At 43.9% G+C, this 12,783-nt stretch overlaps 1 long non-coding RNA gene across 1 annotated transcript; it reads left to right on the plus strand.

Moving 5' to 3' along the window:
• The first annotated feature begins 10,828 nt into the window (after nt 1-10,828).
• On the plus strand, nt 10,829-12,184 carry LOC123634681. The gene is made up of 2 exons (XR_006733978.1): nt 10,829-11,146; nt 11,932-12,184. It is a non-coding gene; the product is annotated as an uncharacterized LOC123634681 (long non-coding RNA).
• The last annotated feature ends 599 nt before the right edge of the window (nt 12,185-12,783 follow it).

The following is a 12,783-nucleotide window of genomic DNA, read 5'->3' on the forward strand; positions in this document are numbered from 1 at the left end:
GTCCCCTCTGGGATTAGGAGATGCTAATTCTCAATTGAGAATTTGGTTCTTGTTTTGTGGTTCCGATTTGGTCAGCCATGGCATTTTGTGTTGGGGATTTCCTGTATTATCTGGGTTTGTTTGTTTGTAATGTTTTGTTGCAGCATAGGAAAGCTCCATCTCAAAGTCCTTTGGGAGAAACTTTGGCTGAATGGTTAACTTACAGCAATGAATCTATGTGCAAAAAGAATGTGTTATTGTCATACAATGTATGTGCTGGAGTGTGAGGAGAAGTGGCCTTTAAATGAAAATTCCCCTTTGATTGATAGGCCTTGGCATTTTAGATTGTTTGTGCTGGGAATTCCCTATATTGTTTATGTTTGATTGTTTGTGTGTTTTTGTCTGGTGAGATTTTGTATCTGTGTCTACAGATTATTGTGATACTGCTTGTATGGAGTGTGAGAAAAGTGGTGGTTGATGGTCCATGGTTTGTTCTGAGCTATTGGTTCTTTTAAAATTCAGAGTTCAAATGGTTGACCTGCCACTATGGAGTTAAAATGTTGAGTCTCAAGCTCTCTGCTTGAGAAAAACCATTGTTTATGGTATACAAATGATCTATGTTTGTATGATTTTTGATAAATGAGGTCCTACTGCCCCCCTTCCAGAACCCCCGCAGCCAGCAAGGGTGAGGCACTGGGAGGGGCCACAGCCTGGGGGCAGACCTGAAGGAAGAGAGGATCCGCACATGTGGCTCACCACCAAGTGACGTGCAGCAAGGGGGAAGGAATGCCTGCGGCCTCCGCCATCTTGGCACCACAGGACGGGCCAGGGAAGGTGCCACCTACATTAATGCTTCAGTCACATGCCCAGCAAATCATGACTTGGGGTTTGAAATGGTCTCATGGCAGCAAACTCAATTTGAGCCAGAGATAACCCCTAGCCATCGCAGGGCAATTTATGGCACTATCAGAGAGAGGACTTCAATGTGCAAGGGCAACCAGCAGAGTCCTTTGAGACAGTCAAAAGGAAAGCACAAAAAAACTGCCTCAGACTGACTTTTTGTAAAGAAGAAAGACCTTGAAAGGAACATTGCCCAAAATTGCAAAGGACTCCGGGTGGCAGGAAGCCTCCAGGAGAACAAATAGTTTTTTTAAGTCCAGGACTCAGATGGTGAAGGAGGGGGCATGGAGCCCCCTGCCCCCAAAATCCCCACAGGCAGAGCTGCTAAGGAGGCCACAGGTGGTGATCTGTTCCTTGGGGCCTTGATACCGTGTCTAGATTTAGATCCCCTAAAACTAAAGACTGGGGCTCTGACACTTGGGATGACGCAACTAAATGGAGACAGAAGTCTCATAGACTTGATCTCCTACCCAAAGCTTTGGTTTGACCTCTTATGAGGCCCCTACATGAATACACACATGAGGCCTTGATGGATCTGGTGGGACCTCATTTGAGAGGCCCCTGTTTACAACTAACTGTTTATGTGCTTGGGGTGGTCCAAGGATAGAAGGATGACCCTCTTCGCAGGAAGCCCAACATGTGGGGGTCCACCCTTCTGATGATTGACAGTTTCACTCGGATGCCTAGGCTTGTGTCAGTAGATACCTTTTCAGGCCGCATAGAGGTTTGTCCTACCCAAATGGAGAGAATGTCTGAGATTTCAAGATGGGCTCCTACCAGGAGCTGCTGGCCTGAGACAGGGCCTTCACTGAGTTCCTGCACAAGTGTGACAGCACACAATAGGAACAGGCCTTGGAGGATGATGGGATAATGGACATCAGCAATCCAGGGAAAGAGGCCGAGCAGATAGAGAATGGCATGCTGGTGATGGACACCATGGACAGACAGCTACAGAGACGCCGCAGCAGCTCCCTCTCCTACAGCAGGCACCCCATCGTCAAGAGGACCCAGGAGGACACTCTAAAGAGCCCTGGACATTTCACAAGAGAGATAATGGACCCTCCTTTGTAGCAGAGGTAACCCAACAAGTAAGCAAAGCCCTACACCTAGAATAGAAAGTACATGCATCCTAGAATCGATACAAGAAACCCATCTATTAACAAAGTGAGATAGGGTGTTGCCACTTGCCCTCCTCTGGTTAAGGGTCGCCCTTTAGTAGCAGGCTTAAGTTAAGCCCCTTAAAAAAATAGTTTATGAGAGACTCTTCCTAACATGCCAAGGCCAGTATGGTAATATAACCATGACTAAAAGAAAAGAGAACAAAACAATATGTCAAATGGGTGGATAAGGTGCTAACCACTATACACGAGTTTGCCTCTTTCAGGTCCCTGCCCCAGTTGGAAACAGAAAAGTGAAAGCAACTCTATGAAGTACCTCTAACAACCACACCTCATTGACACTGTCAGAAGTGAAATCTTGGGTCCATGATACCAAAGTAAAGAGGTGTAGCCCCCAGTGGAGGGGCCAGCCTTTAGATGATCTAAAGTATCTATTTGAGGAAAAGAAAAAAAATGATGATATTTTTGCCAATCTTTCTTTGGTTATTTGTTCTTTCTATGGGACAAGGGACAACTCATTAGTGAGGATTTCCCCAGGGCTATCATCTCTTCTCTTGATCTGTCTTGCTGCTGGGTGTGTTGTCCTAAACCTCGTTTGGTATAAGTATTTCCACACATGATTTCTGAATTTGCAGAAGTCAGTCTCTTGGACCACCTACAGGGTACAACTAATAGCTCTGTGCTCAGAGGTCCCATATTTCTTTTCTAACCCAGCCCTGCATTGGACATTGTGTGCAAGGCAACAGTCCATTTCACCTTGTCAATCCTCACGATTATAGTTATTGTTTATGTCCTTTTTCACCTGATAATCTGTACCTTCCATCTAAAACATCACCCTAATTTAGCAGGAAGTAGCTTGATGACTGCATCACCCCTTCTCCCACAGATATGGAAGGGGTAAAATTGACGGTGGGGAATATGTAACAGAGACAATGGCATGAAAAAGCGTAAAAATGTTTTCTGTCTCTTCAAAACCCCCTCACCCTTTTTGAGTACTAAAACCTATATCCCTGCCTCAGGCCAGTGGTCAGGAGGGGCAGGGGAGTGTCCTTTCTTCTTCGTGCCACAGGAGATGGCTCAAGGGAATTGTCCATGCAGAGGTCACGAGACTGTCTTAACTGAAGATGGGATGAATTGGAACCTTTGAAGACTCTGTACTTCTGCTCAGAAACAGGACGTTGGTACTTTGATATGGGAGTCTGCGAACCTCCTCACTTGCTGGCAAATTAATAAACTCCTCTTTCCCTCTCCTAAAAAAAAAAAAAAAGAAAAAGAAAAAGAAAAAAAAAAAGATTTGCCTTGGTTATGGCATCTAAAATCTAATCCCTTACCCCAATTTTTTCTTCAAAGCATTTATCACTACTTGATATTTTATTATGTATCTGCTTGTTGTCTTAACACCTTCATGACAAACAAAATTCTCAAAGGCACTGGCACATAAAAGGAATTCTTCCCAATCTTCCCTTGTCCCAAAAAATGTGAAATCTATTTTCATAGCCAACATGCATAAGATTGATTTCAGCAATAACAAGACAAAGGAAATGTGCAGACTTTCAAATGAAAAATCAGGTTTACAAAGAGACAATAAAACCATAAAAATTGATGAGAAGTCCTCCTCAGAATCTTCACATACCTCTTATTCCTGTTTAATTCAATGTGTTTTCTCTTAGACTAATATTCAAAATGAACATGGTTTAATTTACTTTCTCTTTTGTTTAAACTTTGGCACTGTACCATTAGATCTTCAACTATTTATTTCAAATATACTTTAATTCAGCTGCATTTTGAGTTATACTTGGGCCAGGAACCTAATCACTGGTAAGTATGCTATTTCTATGTAGAAATATTCCTTCTGAATTTCAAACAACCACCTTGCAAATGACATTTTGAATTATAACCCTTCTTTAAACTGAGAACACTCTTTAAGTTGCTTTTAAATTATTTAGGATCCCAAGTTTATTTTACTGTGAATTTTTCTTCTGTGTGGCAAAGGAAAAAATAAAACACCATCATCGAAACAGTGAGGAGATATATACGTGGCCCAAATAAGCTGTTAGTTCTGTTTAGAATGGGTTTCAGGAGATAATCTGCTAGTTAGGGCACTTCTAGGCAGGCGTACTCATGGAGTCAAGCCGTTCTTATCTCCAGAGACTGGACGGAAAGCCTGTGGAGATGCCTCAGACTCAGACAATGAGGAATTCACTGATGCCACATCGAATCTCATGTGTAGCTGGTCTGATGCAGACGTCACCCCAAGACCAGCAACACAGTCAACAAAACATGCAGCTGGAAAAAGAAAAACAAACATGCCAGTTAGTGATTTATTCATCACTTTGGTTTAAAATAGTCTTTCCATTGTAACAGCTTTCTGCAGGTTTGTGCTCAGTCCCTCTGAGCTCTTCCCCTTCCTTATCTCCCACCCAAGAAGGTGTTAGGATATGTGGGAGAGATTATGGTGGAGGCTGGAGGGGCCTCTACACATCCTCATGGGCGCCCTGAAGGTGGCTCTTGTCCACATGCCCACAGCCAAAGTCAGCAGCCAGCCAGATTCACAGTCGGCCTTCTCTGATTTGCCGAGAGCCCAGTGGCCCTCCTTGTGGACTCAGTCCCACATCAGCTCTCATTGGCCCTGCATGGCCCTCAGGGGCCTTCTGGGGTCTGGGGTCTGCGGTCTGGGAGACCATCTGATCCCTAGTCCAGGTGGCCTGCCAGACAGCCCACAGCACAGTCAGCTGATGTGACTTTCCACAGCAATCAACAGGGCAGGAATGTTTAGATCACTCTCACTCCACCTGGGGGCAGAGGAAGACCTCTGGAAGCTGAACTCCAGTTGTCCCTCTGCCTAGCCATACCTCACCCCTTGTTTTACTCTAATCTCACTGCTCCATGTGATGCAGAAAACATCCCAAAGGGAAGATGGGAAAATGAAAATGTCCCCTGCTTCTGGCTTTCCCCTCTATCTACCTGGAAGAACCAGGACACAAGACTCTCACCGCCCCTTATCTTCCCTCATTCCCAGAACTCATCAGGGCCCACAGGGGAGATTTTCACTTCTTTTCTTCTCTGGAATGGACTTCTCCTGAAACTTGTGTTTCTCAGAGCAACAGAACTCTATGCTGAAGTTAATTGCAAAAAACAGCGTCCTCACTACCCTATGGTAGAAAAATCTCTATAACTGAGTTCAACTAAACCGGCTTTTAATACACTGAACAGGCTAAAGAATTTTGGGGGAGGCAGAGGGAGTTGTTTTATTTTGTTTTGTTTTTAGAGACAAGGTCTCACTCTGTCACCCAGGCTAGAGAGCAGTGGTGCAAGCATAGCTCACTGCAGCCTCGAACTCTTGGGCTCAAGTGAGCCTCCCACTTCAGCCTCCTGAGTAGCTGGGACTATAGGTGCATGCCACCATGCCCAGATAATTTATTTTATTTTATTTTATTTTTTTTAGAGATGAGATCTTGGTGTGTTGCCCAGGTTGGTCTCAAACTCCTGGCCTCAAGCCATCCTCCCCCTTCAGCTTCCCAGAGTGCTGAGATTACAGGCGTGAGCCACCATGCCTGACCACTAAAGGAAATTTGAAAACTCCTTTCTAATTTGTACAGCCTGGTTTCAAAAAACTATTAAAATTTTTTTAAAAACTAAAGAAAAAAATTTTTTTAAATAATTTCTACTCTGGGTGTCAAAAGCTGGATATTCATTTTTTCTTTTTTGTATTCCTGTTATAAAAATCCTAATCTTCCTTGAGACAAATGCCTCTGGCAGCACAGGACGGGAGACACATAAGGAAATGTATGAGGAAAACATTTTAATAAATTTCAAAAAATACATTCCTATCACAATGTTCTCAACACTCCCTCTTGAGTATCTGGTACGTGCCAGGCTCCAGGCAGAGGTGGCCAGATTAGTGTGGCCAACTCGGGTTGGGGGCACTATGGGGCAGAGACACAACTCTGGTGCAGAAGAGTTTAGCTGGTGACCAGCTCCACCCAGGACGTCATAGAATGGGCTCTGAAGGATTAGTGCAACTGGGCAGTCAAGGGGAGGAAGGAAGTCCAGGCAAAAGGAGCACCACGTGCAAAGGCATAGAGATGTAACATACCTGTCACTTTCAGACCTCTTCAAACAGCCTAATGTGACTCAATGTAGAGAAAGGCTGGACCTGTGGTAGGAGAGCATAAGTGACTTTCATGGCATGGTGGGAAGGAACTTGTGTTTAGGAAGGATCGCTCTTGGCTTTAGCAGGGAGGATGGAATAGGGAGGGTTGAATAGAGGCCGTGAGACTAGCTAATAGTGCTAACAGTCATAACAACCACTGACACTCGTTGAGTGCTCACAATGGGCCCGGTGTGAGTTTATTCCTCACAACAATCCTGTGACACAGCTACTATTAGTGTCCTCCCTTTGCAGGAGACTGAGGCTGAGAGAGGCTTGAGAGCCTTCCTGACATCATCCCACAGCCAGGAAATGGCAGAGCCAGAATTCGAACACAGTCAGCCTGACTCCAGAGCCCAGGCTCCTGCCGTAATCGGGGGAAGGATAATGGTGACTTAGCTTTGGGAAATGGCACCAAGGACTGTGGTAGGCAGAATAAAGCCTCCCTGCCAAAGACACCCACCTCCTAGTTCCTAGAACCTGTGACCACGTTAGGTCACATGGCAAAGGGGGGTTAAGGTTACAGATGGAAACTTTTAACTCACCTTAAAATAGGGAGATTATTTTGGACTATCTGGGTGAGCCCAATGTAATCACAAGGGTCTTAAAAGTGGAAAAGAGAGGCAGAATAAAAGCGTCAGAGAAAGAAATGTGACAATAAAAGCCAGCTCAGAGAGCTTGGACATTGCTGAATTTGGAGACAGAGGAAGAGGCCACAAGCCAAGGACTGCAGGTGGCCTTTAGGAGCTGGAAAAGGCCAAGAAACAGATTCTCTCATAGACCCTCCAAAAAGAAATGCAGCCCTACCAAGTCCTTGACTCTAGCCCAGTGAGATCCATATCAGACTTCCAACCTACAGAACTGTAAGATAATACATTTGTGTTGTTTTAAGCCACAAAGTTTGTGGCAAATTGTTACAGGAGCCATAGGAAACTAATAGCAGGAATGGAGAAAAGACCACCAGTTCAAAGCACATTGAGGAGGTTAAATTCACAGTTTTAGAGTTCTGACAGATAACCAGTGCCCTGAAAGTTAGAATTTGCAGAGTTCCAGGATGCTATAAAAGAAATGAAATGAACTCTAAAGATTCCATTTGGTTCTCTGACTCTAAAGTCCCTTAACTAATAGACTATGTTTTGGTTCCCCCAAAGAATAGCTTTTTCCATTTATTCCATACTTTACTGCTTTTTAATTTGACTTCTCTCATTCAGCCTTTCTATTTGTATCAACAACCTCACCATAAAGTCTATGCACTTTTTCCTTCTCCATTTTCTCATTCCGTGATTATCAGATTCAGACCTTCAGTGGACCAAAAAAGTATCACATAACCCTTGTCTCCTTCTACCTCTTTCTGGTACATTTTTCAGTCTCTCTTCCTATGTTCTCTCAACAAATGGGTCCAGTACACACTTTGATGAGTTTTTTTCCTCATAAGATATAGACACTCCAGCAGCAGAGCCCAGACAACAAGCACTAATAATCAAGTGTGACCTGGTGGGGACACCCAACCTAGAGTGGGGGGAAGAGGGCTTCAGGGAAAAGTGCTCACTTCTGCGAGGATGTTTCTAGAAAGCTATTTCCCCACACACTTCTCTTAGCTTTTCCAGCTTTTGATTCTTCAAGCAGTGAAACAAGTGACTAAAAAGCTATGAAGTGGGCTCAGACAGGCTTGGCTGGAAAAGTGCTTGCACTTGCATAACATCAGAATCTCGGCCGCCTGAGATGACTTTGGCCCTACCTTGTACTTGGCCCATCAAAGAAAAGGACATAAAGGGAGGAAAGGTACTGACGTTCTGATATTTAAATCTGCTCTATGGAGGAAATAAAAGATTTCATTTAATGGGAATAGACATTCAATTTAAAGTCTCAAATATACTCTGGGGAGGGAAAGTTACCATCTGCTCCTTCTAGTTGAACAAAAGTTTGTTTGCTTTATATAGAATGACTGCATCTATTCAAAAAGTATACAATGAACTGAGTGCTATGACAAATAAAAACATCAATGACATAGTGCCTGACTTCATAAGACTTATAATCTACCTGGAAAGAAACAAAACGTACAGCCTTGAAGCACCATAATAATAATAGCCACAACAATGGTTTTGGGGGATTTTTTTTAGCACTTTCCATTTATGGTTTTATCTATCATTAAATTCCAAAAGCAGTGCAACAGACAAGTCTGCATAGTATCAGAGGAAGGACCTGGAAGACGGTCAGATGCAGTCATGGAAGGCCAGACGGAGGAAAGAGTATTTCAGTGGGACCTTGAAGATGGCAGAGGAAATGCAAGAAAATCTGAAATATGCAAAACCAGACAAGTGAAGATTTCATGGTGAGGTTGGGGGAACAGTAAATAGACCATTTCGGCCAAAGTGGAGGTGAAAATGGAAGATGCAGCCAGCTCCTGCAGGACCCCCATGCTTCTCCAAAGGGGTACTTGCTGGGGGCATCGGAAGCCTCACACAACCATGGTGCGGTTTTCTCATGTGTTCAGCTTTCTCTGAAGCTTTGGAAAGGAAGGTTAAGTCTTTTCACTGGTTTTACATATTATTTTCATAGAAATGCAAATATTGGTATAGTTTTATGCAAAAGATACAAATTTGCGTGAATTTTTGAGATGAAAACACGTCAAAGAATGTTGTGACTTGCAGGAAGACCTCAAATCCTGAATGTTCACCTTCTTTGAGTCCCCCTGCTCAATGGATGAGCTCCAGTCAATGGATGAGCTCAGTCAAGTGTAACTTCTCTTATTTCCCTGTCCCACTCGTCTCCCCACTCGCTGACACTGCCCTAGCTCAGGTTCGGGTCGTGTCTCACTGGGGTTACCGCAGTTGGTTCCTGGCTGGTCCTGCTGCCTCCCGTCGTGTCTTCTCCCTCTCCTTCTTCTACACTATGTCCAGCGCTGTCTTTCCTACAGGAAAATGGAATCCTACTACCCCACGGTGTCTCCTCTTCACCTTTCACCTGGGTTCTGGCTGCACCAGACCACCCACAGCCCAGTCACACGCACAGCTGCCGTTCCCTGTTCTGCACACACTGTCGTCATCCACCGGACGAACAAACACCTCATATTCTGAGAAAACATTTCCTGCAAACATTGTTCCAACCACTTGCCTCTTTATACCACACATTCCTAGGAGAAACCAAAACTTCAGTAAGTTCTCTCACAGGGACTTTTTCTTCTATTTCTGGGATAATTCATCATCCTCCATATTGTTCAGCTCTATTTCCCAGGTTTCTTGGGAACCATCAGGAATCTGCCAATATTTTATTACCTGATAAATAATTCTGAGGCAATGGAGACAGGGCACCATTTTCTTAGATCTCATATATTTGGCTCAACAATTACAGATTATTGACTTACTATGATGTGTCAGACATTCTTTTAGGTGCCAAGGATAAAGAGACGAATGAGATATACCCTCACTCTGGAGACATTAGCAATGTTGTAAGTATCTCTATTTCCAAGCCCAAGCCCAGAGCCCATTCTTCGCTATCTGGGAATATGGATCTCACTCTGTCACCAGTTCCACCAGGAAGTAGGCCTAGGAGAGCCCCAAAGAGAAAGCTGCTCGGTGACCCTAACCACATGGAGAGAATGCTACCTCTCCACCCCGCAAGAGGTGGTGGTTTCCCTTGGACACAGCAGGCCCTTACCTTCACCCCTTTATCCTTCTGTGGTCACCTGCTTCCCAATGTCTCTTTCAGTACAGAACAGCTACAGCCAGGTATTTAGAGTTCAAAACAGCTTTATTTCTCTGAATAGAGATCTTTGCTTATAAGAAATATAACTTGATAATTACAATTAAAGCCTGAGTATTCCCTTTAGCTTGGGGCTGATCAACGTGGTTATCAGTTTTCTGTGATTATCCCTACCTCGACTCGAATGTTTCCTTGATCCATTCTACCTCATCCATAACCACCTACCCCTTCAATTATTCTACTCCCATGGAACACTTCAGAGCTGTTTCTTTCAGGTATGAGGCAATCTGTTTCTTGCTGTTTGCTGTCATTGAAACTGCTTTCTCCATGGTTACCAGAACCCTGATTGGGCCTGTGTCTCAGATTCTGCCCTGAGAATCTTCCTGAACTCACTTGCTGCTTTTTGGACATTCTGCCAAAGGATTTTGTTCAAGAACACTTCTTTACTTGGTCTTAGTCATCTTTTCATCATTCTCACAATTTTTAGGCTTCTAAAACACCCATAAAAACTCAGCCAGCTAGACAAAGTTTATGAAGTCTCTGATATGGGTCCAAAAAAGTGAAAAACTATGGATAAAACAGCAGTAGAATCAGAGAGATTGTAAGGAATCACTATGTAGCTAAATACTAGAGAAATGGAGAAAGGGAGATACTGTAACCTAAATCCGTGGGTCCAAATTAATGCCTAAAAAGCACAGGCGGTCCCCAGCTTACAGACCACACAGCCCACGGTGTTCCGTGCTTACGAACGGGCTCCCAAGGCTCCCTATAAGGATAATTTGTGATGAAATACTTAAATTCATAATTTGGGAACTAGTTTCTTCTGTGGCATAGGCAGTTCCTTGGCAGCATCCTCACACCAGCAGCTGCTCTCCTTGTTTACACGGCTGCTTACGCACCGCATCGCTTTTGTTTGGGCTTTTTTTTTTTATTTTGTGAGTCTCTGTTTACCCTTAAGACCAGGCCTCCAAAATGAAAGTCTACTGCAAGTCTAGGTGAGCCTGTAGCCAAGAGAAAGGCGATTACAATGGAAATGAAAGTAGAAATAATTAAGCATTGGCAGAAAGCCCGCACACCGTCATTCACTGGGAGAGCGTTAGGCTTCAGTCACTCAGCAGTTACGAAGGACAAAGTTGGAATAATGGAACAGGGGAAAGGCAGTGCTCCAGTGAAGGCGTCTATTAGTACTAAGCAGCATAGTGGATTAATTACTGAAATGGGAAGTTTATTATTGATTCGCTTAGAAGGCCAAAGTTAGTGTAACATTCCTATCAGCCTGGCGTTGACGCAACATTAGGTGAGTGTTAACCTTTAAAATTCTTTTCTGAAATTTCTCCTATCTCCTATCTAAACTTTTTGTATGAGTTTGTTTTTATGTTCTGCTTGTTTGGATTAAAAGAAAGAGCACAATGGTTTCTGTAACTTATTATTACAGGGGTATTATTATTATTATTGCAGTGTTATACTGTGTTGTTATTCCCACATTTTAGCCATTGCAGTACTGTTATTATTACTATTACTATCATATATGCGCTGTTCATCAGGGATCCGAGTTACATACAAATCCAACCTAACAGCATTCTCAGGAGCTCGCCCGTAGCCCGGGGACCTCCTGTGTGTGGCACGTTGGGCAGTGGGTCAGAGAGCTGCACACTGTCGCCCCTGGAAGCATCTGCTCTATCAGCCAAGAGGGAAGGGCGTTTCATCAGTTTTATGAGAGTAGATAATCTTGGGCAGGTGTCAGAGCAACTACTCTCTTGAAACCAGAGGGGCTCAGGAAGCTCTGATCATACCACAGATGTACTGTCAGCACCTCTAAATGAAAATAAGAAGTCTTTTGAGTCTTTGTTAACATCCTCTGGTAAGGAGGCCTATGGACTCCTTGTTAACCCAAATGTCAACTCACTACGGACTGAATGCGAGGCCACGGGCCCTCCTTATCCCCTCACAAGTCCTTTCTCTTTCTCCTCCTATTTTGCTAATAGCTCCTAACTTGGTTAATTGGTTGGGTAAATCCATCCAGATTAAATTCTCAAAGGGCAAAAATACATTAAATTATCTTTCCCTATTTTCTCCCAACAGCCGGAGCCATTCTGGGCACACGATGGCCTGAGGTCACCCGAGGCTGCTCCCATGACAGACAGAGCCCACAGCTCCCGCTTCCTGACGTGTGTCATATTGGCCCTTGGCCTTCTCAAAAAGTCCCTCGACAGCCTCAGCATTTGCTTAAACATAAACATATCTACACTCCACCTGACCCAGGACTGCCAATTGATGGAGATTTATTCTAGACTCATTATAAATGCCCACACTATAAATATGACTTTACACTTGACCATGTGTCACCCTGTGGTAGTCTCCAGTTGTTATGTGTACTTCTGTTGGTTCTGCTTCCCAAACAACAGAATAGCATGATGGTAAGGAGCTCTGAACCGACATGGGTTCAAATCCTGACTCCCCAACTTACAGTAAGATAAGTTGAAATAGTTTTAATTTTTATAGCATCTTTGTGAGATTACATGAACTAGTAAACTATGCCTGGCACAGAGCAAGGCTCTCAAGGTGTCAGCAGCACAGTAATCCCCAAGTGGGCCAAGAGCCATCTTTTACTTTCTTATTCCCCCTTATGGTCTAAGCATACGACAAGCACTAGCACACAACTGGCGTTTTATACATGCCGGCTGACTGATAATGGCTTCCCCAATAAGCCATTCTGGGGTTGATAAAAGCATTCTGCCCAAAAGTTCTGATGAACATGCTCAGTTACAGCTGCTATTTAAACTCATGCTTTGGAGCATCACCCCATTGCCCTCCTCTACATCACACATTCCTTTGAAATCAGACAGAATCCCCTGTGCTGTTCCAGTTGCTAAAGGTAGCACGGCTGCAGCGATGAGTCAGCAGCCCACCCTGCAGTTGGTAGCTCAGGCCCAG

Source organism: Lemur catta, chromosome 3 (assembly GCF_020740605.2).
Source record: "Lemur catta isolate mLemCat1 chromosome 3, mLemCat1.pri, whole genome shotgun sequence".
In the NCBI taxonomy this organism is placed as follows: Eukaryota; Metazoa; Chordata; class Mammalia; order Primates; family Lemuridae; genus Lemur; species Lemur catta.